Source organism: Chrysochloris asiatica, unplaced genomic scaffold (assembly GCF_000296735.1).
Source record: "Chrysochloris asiatica unplaced genomic scaffold, ChrAsi1.0 scaffold00556, whole genome shotgun sequence".
In the NCBI taxonomy this organism is placed as follows: Eukaryota; Metazoa; Chordata; class Mammalia; order Afrosoricida; family Chrysochloridae; genus Chrysochloris; species Chrysochloris asiatica.
Genome location: NW_006409074.1, coordinates 442,811 through 454,679, shown reverse-complemented (window position 1 = coordinate 454,679; position 11,869 = coordinate 442,811). Strand labels below are relative to the sequence as shown.

General features: G+C 38.0%; 2 pseudogenes; both read left to right on the top strand.

Moving 5' to 3' along the window:
• The first annotated feature begins 1,028 nt into the window (after positions 1-1,028).
• LOC102826499 lies at positions 1,029-2,413 on the top strand (annotated as a pseudogene).
• An 8,088-nt stretch (positions 2,414-10,501) lies between these two features.
• Positions 10,502-11,165, top strand: LOC102824212 (annotated as a pseudogene).
• The last annotated feature ends 704 nt before the right edge of the window (positions 11,166-11,869 follow it).

The following is an 11,869-nucleotide window of genomic DNA, read 5'->3' as shown; positions in this document are numbered from 1 at the left end:
GACTTTAGATCCAGAGAGGGAGAGTGACTGTGTGCTGAAGACCAGGGGTGTGTCAGGGGCAGGCTTGCAGGGTATACCCTTTGGTTAGTTGATGATGCTTGGAGGTATTGTAACCATGGCAATGAGATGATATATGATAGAATGAATGTAAAACTAATGTTCTCCCATGTAAACTATCACATAATTCACAATAAAACTTTTTTTTTAATGCTATAAAGAGCATCTTTTCAGATCACAATGCTAAAACTCAAAAATCAGTAATAGGAAGATCAAGGAAATAAAATCAAATACATGGAAACTGTAAAACACCCTGTCTTGAAACCTACTGGTTTTAAATAGTAGAACAAATAAAGAGTGAAATTTTTTAATTCCTATAAACATGTAAGAATGGAAACACATCCCAAAACCTTTGGAACACAGCAAAAGCTGTGCTGAGGGAACAATTGATAGCAATAAATGAACACATCCAAAAAGAAGAAAGAACCAAAATAAGCACATTAGCATAACATCTGCAACAGTTAGAAAAAGCCCAGCAACATAAACCTACAGTTGCCAGAAGAAAAGAAATAATAAAAGATTAGTGCCAAAATAAATAAAATAGAAAACAGAAAAACTACAGAATCAACAATACAAGAAGCTGGTTCTTTGAATGGATTAATAAAATTGACAAACCATTTGCAAATCAAACGAAAGAAAAAAGGGAGAAGACACAACATATTAGAAACCACATGGGTGATGTCAGAACAGAACCAATGGAAACAAAAAGGATAACAGAATACTATTAACACTTGTACTCCAACAAATTTGAAAATCTATAGTAGATGGGTACGTTTTTAGAAAAGCACAACCTACCTAAACTTAAACAGAGCGAAGAAGAAAACTTGAACAGACCTATAACAAAAGAAGAAATTGACCAGGTCATCATCTTTTGTTGCAAGGGTGGTAAGGAAAAAGAATCTTCTGCAGCCACTCTTCTACTGACCTCCATGCGACACACTCACCACTGCTGTTGACTGGAGTGTCTGACAATGTGCAGCAAAGAAATGGTTATGGAGAACCCCAGTCTGCTGCTGCTTGTAGGGTGATAGTTTGTGAGGCAGTATACTTTGCTGAATAAAACTCCAGAATATTTACACAGGTTTTATGGTCAGAATTCCTTATCTGTTCAGAGTAGAGTAGATGCTAGTAGAAAGCTCCAGAAAGCTGTTTATGGACAAAATTATATAAACCACCAAGTATTATCTCTGAACTTCAGCGAATGTCATACTAAAATATGTCATGTAGATGCTCATGTGACTCTGAGTGATGGAATAGTTGTCCAAGTCATGGGTTTATTGTCTAACAGTGGACAGCGTATATAAACCTTTGTTCTTGCTCCTGAAGATCCTGTTCCAAATAAGTTTTATGTTCACAATGATATGTTTCGTTATGAAGATAAAGTATTTGGTTATTCTGAACCAGAATTTGATGAAGAATCAGAAGAAGTAGTAGAAGAAGAACAAGAAGAAAGGCAACCATACCCTGAGCCTGTACAAGAAAATGTCAATAGTGGATACTATGAAGCTCATCCTATGACCAATAGCATAGAGGAACCTTTGGAAAATCCTCTCATGAGCCTGAAACAGCCAGCATCTGAACCTCAAGTGAAAGAGGAAAAACTTACAAGAATTAGAGAAGTCTATTTTCCTCTTCCTGTGTAACCTGTTTCTCTGCCACAGAACCACAAAAGCCAAGATTTGAAGTTAAACCAGAAGTTCAGTCTCAGCCACCTCATGTGCACGAAAAATAACCTAGGGAACAACCTGGCTTTCCCCCAAGAGGACCAAGGGCTGGCAGAGGAGATATTGAACAAAATGAATCTGACAACCATAGAATAATTCACTATCTAGACAGTCATCAACTTTTTGTTGGTAACTTGCCACATGATATTGATGAAAATAGACTGAAAGAATTCTTCATGAGTTCTGGAAACGTTGTGAAACATCACTTCAACACCAAGGGTATTGGGGAAAAGCTTCCAAGTTTTGGTTTTGTGGGTTTTGATGATTCTGAATCAGTTCAGAGAATCTTAACTGCAAAACCAACTGTTTCACGGTGAAGTGTGTCTAAATATGGAAGAGGGAAAAAAAACCCCAGAGCTACAAGAACACAAGAAACCAAAGGTGGTGGTGATGATCGCTGGGATATCAGGAGCACTGATCAAGGTCCTGGCGGTCCACAGGGAATCGTTGGCAGTGGCATGGCACAGAAAGTTGGCTCTGGAAGAGAAACCAGACAAATGAGACAACCACTTCACATGCCAGTGTGGCTGAAGCTTCACTGTCAGCAAGGTCTTGGCAGTGGTACATTATTCATCGTGTTTGTGTTCTTGTTAGGGGTTTTTTGTTGTATTGTCCTTGATTTGGAATTTTGACACAGCCTTTTTGATCATTTCTTTGTTGTGAAAAGCATCTTTCAAATATCAGTTAAACTGAGGTGGACAATATTTCTCCAATTTTAAAACAGGATTCACATTGTTAGTTTGTAAACCTAGACTTGGAGAATTGCGGACTGAGAAATGACCATATCTTCAACTGTCTACAAGATAATGAACGTAAAAGGACATTCCCAACTGAATCCAGGTCCTTTGATGTCGAGAACCGGCCTCCACATGGGGGTTCAGTTCACGAAGTAGGGAGATCTGGCGGCGACAGAGATAGAGAAAGAATACACACAAAGACACAACAAGAGAGACAAGAAGACACCCCGAAACTAGAGTGGATGCGAAACTGGTGGGCAGACCCTGGACTACAGGCATCATGGCCCCTGCAGGCAGTAAATGCACAGCCCTGCAGGCAGTAACACACAACCAGCCCTGCAGGCAGTAACACATGCGGGCTTCAGTCTGCGCCTCCTTTTTATTTCAGGGAGGAGCTTTGCACAAAGGAAGGCGGGGTTTATTAAGACAGGGTACAGAAGTGAAATGTGACTAATCGTTCAAAACAGGACTCAATGATTTACAGGAATCAAATTCTAAAACATACATCACAAATTGTCTTGATAATCTAACATCCTTAATTTTCTAGAAATTCAAGCCAATTTATATAGTACTTTTCAGGTTCAAATCCCAAGACAGCAACTCCGTTTCTCAAGCCTAATTAGCATACCTATAGCACCTAATCTCGAATGGGAAAAGGTGAAAAGGATTGGGAGGAGACCGGCTGTGTCAGCTGCCTGGCTGAGGCTTGCAGGAGGAAGAAGGATGCCTAGCTTAATGGTCTGCACCTGGGAAGGCTGACAACCATTATTCTTTGGACAAAACCACGGAAGTTGCCAATCTACTTTGGGTGAATTCCTTAGGGGGATTTTTTCTCCAGCATCTCCCAGCAAACTTGCCCTAGGAACTTTTAGGCCTCAGCTTTAGAAGAAGTTTTTAATATTTGTCCATGGGTATCAAGGGCTCATGTATTAAGTTAATATCAAACATAACTGAATAATCTGATAAAGAACAGCTATGTTTGCCAGGTTGCCAGAGTTTGTTCCTCAGAGAGATTTGTTCCTAGAACCTGAAGCACTGCAAACACAGTGGAGACATTAAGAGAGGCACATAAGAAACCATTTTCTCAGAAGCTACAATTACTGGAGTTCGAGGTATAGAATGAATTAATAGTACTAAAGCAAATTATACAGAGCTAGCCCAACAGTGAGTTCGTAAAAGCCAATGAACCCGGGACGTCCGGAGGTTACTTCCTTGGGCCCTCAGGGTCCCTGGCTAGCAAGCCTGAGTGGCGCCGCTGTGTTGGTTTTTCATCCATGACACAGGGCCTTAACACCTCAGTAATTGCGGTCTGCAACACTTCAAGTGAAAAAAAATCCTCTGCTGCACATTTTAAGTGTTATTGTTTCTGTCTTTTAACACTGGAAACACAAATAGAGCAATTTGTGCAATGAGAGAATCTTGCGCTTTTTTCTTGCCTCCCTCCAAAAATACAAACCAACATAAACTTGTTATGCACTCATCAAAATGCACTAATGGGTATTCTGAACTTATTAATATTGACATCTGCAATAGGAGGCAACAGGAAAAAAACGGTTTCATCTTCTTTTCCAGTGGAGAATAGTTTTTGAAATGATGAGAGCAATTATCTGCTTGCTGTGAGCAGCGCGCATGTACACATAAACCTTTACAAGACTCCAAGTATACACCAGAAGAAAATAATTTAGTTACAAACTAAACACAATTAAGAATTTCAAAATCTTGGGTCTTTGAATATTAGAACAGGTTTACTAGCTCCATAGCTAAAATTTTTCTACCTGTCCCTCTTCAGTACAGGGATGGCTGGCTGCTCAACACACTCCTTCTACCCCTTTTCCTTTCTTTATGCTGTATACAGTGAAAATGGTCTTTACTGTACTTTTGTTCTCTGGTAATGTAATAAGTATGCTGGTGCCTTCTATTAATACGTCATTCCAGTCTTGCTGGTAATTTTATATAGTAATGCAGGAACCATAATAATAATATGGAATTTTATTAATAATGAATTAAAATGAACAAATTGAGACATATTAATCAAGTAATTAAATAAATGAGATGCGGGGAAACCTGGGCATAGAAGAATTCATTGTTTTTGCAAAGCAACAATGAATTATTTTCTTTGGATGGCAAAGCCACAAATAATTAATTTTATGTACAGGCCTCTAGTTAAATTTTCTCTTGTTGAATCATTCTCTGATTTATTCATGATTTTATTAGTATCCCTTTACTTTAGATTTTGACTCTCCCACACTTTAGTACATTTTTATTAAAAGTTAGAAGCCATATATTAGCTACATTTTATTCTACTTGTAATCTTAGGTAGTTTTAATACTTATATTAACAATGTTCTTAAGACTGCTAGGAGACAGGATTTTTCAATTGAATTACTACCAGCTTCGGCTTAGTGATTATAAATATTCTTCCTTATAGCCTTAGTTTAAGGCAATAAAGAATCCCTAAAAGCAATTAGACCATAAATAAGGGCTGTGGGTACAAGAATTCCTAAAAACAATTAGACTATAGATAAGGGTTATGAGAATCTACAGTTACATAAAAAAGAAGTCTCATCAGTAAATGAGAGAAATTGTTTTTCATAGCCTCAGTTTTTTAAATGTTCTGATAAGTGATATTTTTGTAGGCTATGAACAGATAGTGTATGGAAGAAGTTAATGGAGAGTTAATTACACCTAACAACTAAAATTAACAAGACTTTAACAGACAAAGGTTAAGAAACATATGTGAAGGTTAACTTGCTTCTCAGAGAAAAGAATAGATTTATGTAAGAACAAATGTTTAACTAAAAGGTTTCAAGGCGCCAGGATGTCTCTTGTATGCGTTGCTATAACTTCTCATCTCTGTTGTAAATCTAAGAGTCGTAAACCATGAAGAATGGGTCTAAGAATAGATTGTATTTTGAAGACATTGATTACTATGAAAGCAATGTTTTTTGTAACGGTATATAAGGGGGTTGTAAGATAGAAAAAAGTAGTAAGTAAGAGGAAGAAAGGGAGGAGGTAAGAAGGAGTAGTGTAAGAAGTAATGTAGAAAGAAAAAGAATGAAAAGAGTAATGTGGGAGGTAAGAAGAAGGAAGGTAAGAGAGTAATGGGAAGTTGAAGGAAAAAGAATAGGAAGAGTAATGTAGAGAATAAGAAGGAGTGTGAGGAGGAATGTAGAAGAAGAATAGGGAAGGAGAATGAAGGAGAAGAAGAAGGAATAAGTGGAAAGATAATAAAGCATGTAAGTAGAAGAATAGAAAGGGAAAGCAGGAGAGGGGAGAAAAGAAATGGAAGGGGATTAAAAAAGCAGGAGGGGAATGAAAGCAGGAGCAGGGGAAGGGAGAAAAGAAGCAGAAGAGATGAGCAGGAAAGCAGGGGAGTAAAGAATGGCAGGACAGTAAAGAATGAGAGAAGAATAAAGCATGTAATAAGAAGATTTTGAATTCATCATGACTTATTGACTCTGTGTAATTCTTATCGCAGATGTCCGCACCCCCCTTCGGAAAAAAAACTTGGAATAAATTTGCCGGGGCTGGCTCCCAGCAATAGTACAGTGTATGAATTGCTGTGCTGCAAAACCAAACAGCTGCAAAATGTTGAAAAATCACTGAATTGCATAAAAATTGCAGTATCTTTAAAATCAGTAAAATTGACTACCATGATATTTACCTTGTTCTTTAGTTAACAACTTTGTGTTCTCTGTGGAAGGGAAGTCTTGTGTGTTTGTAAGGGAGAAGGTAATAGGAAGTCAGCTCTTTGAGTAAGTCTAGTTGACTTTGTTTTAGCAAGAATTTGAGAATTGAAGTGTATCACTTGATAGGTCCTTTGAAAAGTCAATCAACTTGATGTAAATTTTTAGTGACATTTTAAAAGGAGTCAGATTCCATAAATGGCAAATAAACCTAAAGTGAGGATACAACAATTTTCAGAGAAAAGAACAGTAGCTTTTAAGTGTTTGAATTTTGTATTTGGGGAACAAGGAACTGTTATTCATTTTACACAATTATTGAACCCAATGTCAGTACCCAAGTTACTCTAAATTTAAAACTGGGATGACATCTTTTATTTTTACAAGAATCTTTGAAGAATTCTGTGAGCAAAGTTTGTAGTTGCTGGATTGTCTGTCTTTATGTAAAGCAAACTCCAGTAAACCACAAGTATAGTGAAGGATAGCCAATTTTATGCTTGGAGCATTCAGTATGTACCAGTTTCTGATGTTTCACGTTAGGAGTGATATGAGTATGACCACTTAAACCTGTTTGTTACTGTTAGCATAGAAGACCTTCTCCATTCTATATGAATTAAAAACAAAACAAAAAATACAAATTGGTTATAACTTATGCTATTAAGTAACCTAACCCATGACTCATGTTATTTTTTCACTGGGTAATATGAGTAAAATTCAATCTGTCTTCTGTCTTATTTCCCCTCCTTGAATGTGGTCCTCCATGTTTGAAGAAAAGTTTTGCACTATTGATTATAGTTTTGGGAACACATATACTTATTTTGGGGGTTTAAGGAATTCTTTTTCCTATTTTGTATGTTTTACACTTTCATATAGTATTACAATGTTTGAAGTTCTTATCAGAAATTTATTTTCAAATTTTGAAGTCTTTATTCAAACTGCTTTTGAGAGTTTTATTGTCAGTGTTCTGCCCTTTTTTTCTCATCCTTTTTAAAATTTTTAGTGTGTGTGTTTTTTTTTTCCTGTCTTATATATACACACACATAAAGGGGCTTTTCAAAGTCCTTGGAAAAAATTCATTCATTTTTAACTCCACTTTTCCACGAACTTTTTGAAGTTCCCTAGTATATGTAGATGTATGTATGTAGGTATGTATGTATGTATGTATGTATTTATATATATATAAAATATCTCCAGCCTAATCCAGGATATTACACTGTGTCACTCATAAAACTATGTAACTATGTTCTGGCACCAAAAGTAACAACAAATACTAACTGTAATGGAAAATTAGAGCAAAGGCCATTCAGCTTCAGTTTTTACATACTATGAAGAAACCATTAAAACATCATATGGAGGGGGGAGGGGGAAGGGTAGAGCACGGGCTTCTAGGATATGCCCTTTGGTCGGAAGACGAGGCATGGAGGGGATTGGAACCATGTCAATGTAATGATATACAATAGAATGAATATGGAACTGAGGTTCTCTCATGTAAACTATCCTATAATTCACAATAAAACATTAAAAAAAATCATATGGAGAAGTTTACATGGTGATTGTTCACCTGCAGTACTGTGGACTTTTAACTGTGTCTCTTTTTTAGGTGAAATAGTAAAACTACTCGTCTATCATTAATTACTTGCTTTTTTTTGGAGGGAGGTGGGTATTCGTTCATCTTTATGACACTATAATTGGCTTTAATAATCTTGTCTTTAGTAGGTGTGCAACACAATGATTACTATTTTTATTGCTATAATGTGTTAAGTGTTATACACTAGTAGAATCTAGTTCCTTTGTTTCAAGTGTAAAGTATTCTTTGAGTTTCTAGTCTGAATGTGTTTGGATGAAACATACAGTAAACAACCTGTGTCTGCAACATTAAAAAAAAATGTAATTACTAACTTTATATGGAAGGGAAAGAGTCCTCAGGTAAGCAAAGCACTGCTTAAGAAGAAGAAAATTGGAGTACTTTCACTCCCTGATTTCAAAATTTGCAACATAGCGAACATGGTCAAAACAGCCTGGTACTGGTACAATGAAAGATATGTAGATTAATGGAACAGAATCGGGGATCCAGAAGTAAATCCATCCACATACACTCAACTGTTCTTTGACAAAGAGCCAAAATACATTAAATAGGGAAGAGATAGTCTCTTCAACAAATGGTGCCAGCAAAACTGGAAATAGATATGCAAAAGAATGAAACAAGGCCTTTACCTCACACCATATACAAAAACTAACTCCACATAGATAAAGACCTAATTGTAAATCCCAGAACTCTAAAGGCCATCAATGAAAACAACAGGGACAAATTTAAAGGTTCTAATACAGGGCACACATAGGCTATCAAACATTTTTAAAATCACATAAACAATAGAAGACAAAACAGATGACTGAGACATACTAAAAACTGGAAATTTATGTTCACCAAAAGATTTCACCAAAGAGTAAAAAGGGAACCTACACATTCAGGAAATTTTTTTTTTATAATGGCATATCAGACAAGGGACTAATCTCTAAAATCTATAGGAAACTACAACTCTACAGCAAAAAGACAAATGACCCAATTAAAATATGGGCACAGGACATGAATAGACCACTAAGGAAGACATTTGGGCAGCCAACAAATATATAAAGATATGTTTACGATTATTAGCCATCAGAGAGAAATGAATCAAAACTACAATAAGATATGATCTTATACCAACAGTAATAGCAAAGTTCAAAAAAATCAGAGGACAACAAATGCTGACCAGGGTGTGGAGACATTGCTGTAAGGACTGTAAAATGTTCATCAACTCTGGAAAATGGTATAGCACTTCCTCAGAAGGTTGGAAATATAAATAACTTCTGATCCAGTAATTCCTCTACTTGGTATATATCCTCAAGAAATATGAGCCAAAACAAGAGTAGATATATGAACACCAAGGCTCATCGCAGAACTAATCACAATAGGAAAAGATGGAGACAGCCCAAGTGCCCATCAATAGAAGAATGGATAAATGACCTTTGGTACATACACACAAGGTAGTATGCTACCTTGAAGAATAACAGTGAAGAAGCAAAACACCTCATAACATGGATGAATCTTGAGAGCACAATGCTGAGTGAAATTAGTCAGGCACAAAAGGACAAATAGTGCATGAGCTCATGGAAAAGTTTAAGAAAAGATTTCCATACTAAAAGAATCATTCTTTGATGGTTACTAGGGAAGGGAGGGAGGGGACAGTAATTCACAAGTCAGGGGACAGGTGCATGATGTCTGGGATGAAGGGCAAAAAAAAGGAGACAGAGTGCAATGGGATGAAGGGCAAAAAAAAGGAGACAGAGTGCAATGCACAAGACGAGGGAGGGGAGAAGACAAATAGGGAGGATATGGTAAGACTTAGGGGGACAATATCTTTGATATCCCATGCAAGTAGATAGCCCATGCAATTCAAGTTTTACTAACGGTAATTCAGAAATGGCTGGCAAGCATACATTGACAGAGAACTTCCAGAGGTTCAAGTCGGACTCAGAAAGGCCAGGGAATGAAGGATATCATTGCTGATGTCCGATGGATATTTGCTGAAAGCAGAGAATCTCAGAAAGATGTTTACCTGCACTTTACTGACTATGCAAAGGCTTTCAATTGTGTGTATCATGACAAGCTGTGGACTATATTGCGAAGTACGAGTATTCCGGAAAACTTAACTGTGCTCATGAGGAATCTGTACATAGACCAAGAGGCAGTTGTTCGAACAGAACGTGGGAACACTGAATGTTTCAAAACTAAGAAAGGTCTGTGACAGGGTTGTATTCTTTCACCATACTTATTCAACCTGTATGCTGAGCAAATAATCCAAGAATCTGACTTATATGAAGAAATACATGGCATCGGGATTGGAGAAAGACTTATTAACAACCTGCGATATGCAGATGATACAACTTTGCTTGCTGAAAGTGAAGAGGCCTTAAAATACTGATGAAAATCAAAGAGCACAGCCTTCGGTATAGATTACTTCTCAATGTAAAGAAAACAAAAATCCTCACCATTGGACCAATAAACAGTCTTATCACCAGAGAAAAGATTGAAGTTGTCAAGGACTTCAATCTTCTTTTATCAACCATGAACACTAATGGAAGCAGCAGTCAAGAAATCAAATGATACCTGCACACAGGGACGCCTTGGAGTGAAGAGTACGGCACTGCTGCAGCCAGAGTCAGTGTGCGTGTTCAGCATTCTCCTTAGCAACCTGGAGCCTCAAGGACTTGGGAGACCAGGAATAGCTGCTGCAGCAGGCGCAGCTAGCAAGCAGGCCTCCGCTATGAAGGCGGTGACAGAGCTCAATGAGCCTCTCTCCAATGAAGATCGAAATCTCCTCTCTGTGGCCTACAAGAATGTGCTTGGTGCCAGGCGATCTTCCTGGAAGGTCATCAGCAGCATTGAGCAGAAAACAATAGCTGATGGAAATGAAAAGAAGTTGGGAAAAGGTTGAAGTTTACCAGGAGATTGAGAAAGAGCTGGAGACAGTTAGCATTGATGTCCTGGCTCTGCTTGACAAGTTCCTTATCAAGAACTGCAATGATGTCCAGTACGATAGCAAGGTCTTTTGCCTGAAAATGAAAGGTGATTACTACCGCTACTTGGCAGAGGTAGCTGCCAGGAAGAAGAAAAACAGTGTGGTTGAAGCTTCTGAGGCTGCCTCTAAAGAAGCCTTTGACATCAGCAAAGAGCACATGCAGCCGATGCACCCCATACGGCTGGGCCTGGCCCTCAACTTCTCCATGTTCTACTATGAGATCCAGAATGCGCCTGAGCAGGCCTGCCTCCTAGCCAAACAAGCCTTTGATGATGCCATAGCAGTGCTGGACACACTAAACGAGGATTCCTTTAAGGACTCCACACTCATCATGCAGTTGCTGTGAGATCACTTCATCCTCTGGGCAAGTGACCAGCAGGATGAAGAAGCAGGAAAAGGCAACTGAAGATCCCTTGGGTCCCTGGCTCTCTCTTCACCCCTGGCCCCCTTATCACTGATTTTTTTCCCTATCACAAATCACAAAAATATCTAGTGCTAAACCCATCTGTACTGGCAGCACAGCTACTCAGATATGCTCTCTTATGTCCCTCGAGGAGCAGTTTCAGATAAATCTTCATGGGCATTGCTGGACTGATTGGTTGCTTTGACCCCACAGGAGCTCCCTTTTTTGGATTGTGCAGACCAAGTACATTCCGAAATTGATCAGAAAATCCAGGCAAAAGTAGTGGGGAATTTTAGACAGGAGAATTCGCTAACACAGGCTACAATTGGTATCTAAACATCGTTTAAAACAAGCTGATAGTGTTTTGTTAAGCAGTACATCTTGTGCATGCAAAATGAACTTCCCACCCCCACCCGCCTTGCCAGCCATCACTTTTTTCAGCTCATGTAAAACTGTTAGGGGAAGCTGATGCAAAGAGACAACATGCTCCTTCCCATCAGCTTTATAATAAACTGTTTAAGTTTCAGTAGAGCCTTGTTTTGCCTCTTTAAATTATGATGTTCACAAATCTTTTAAATGCAATACATCTGAAGTTTTTACACGTGTAACTTTTTTTTTCTTTTGGGTTGTGATTGTTTAAGAGACATGGGTTTATTTTTTTGTAGGCTATTGTCCTTGTGTATCCTGATAACACCATGTGTGTTAAC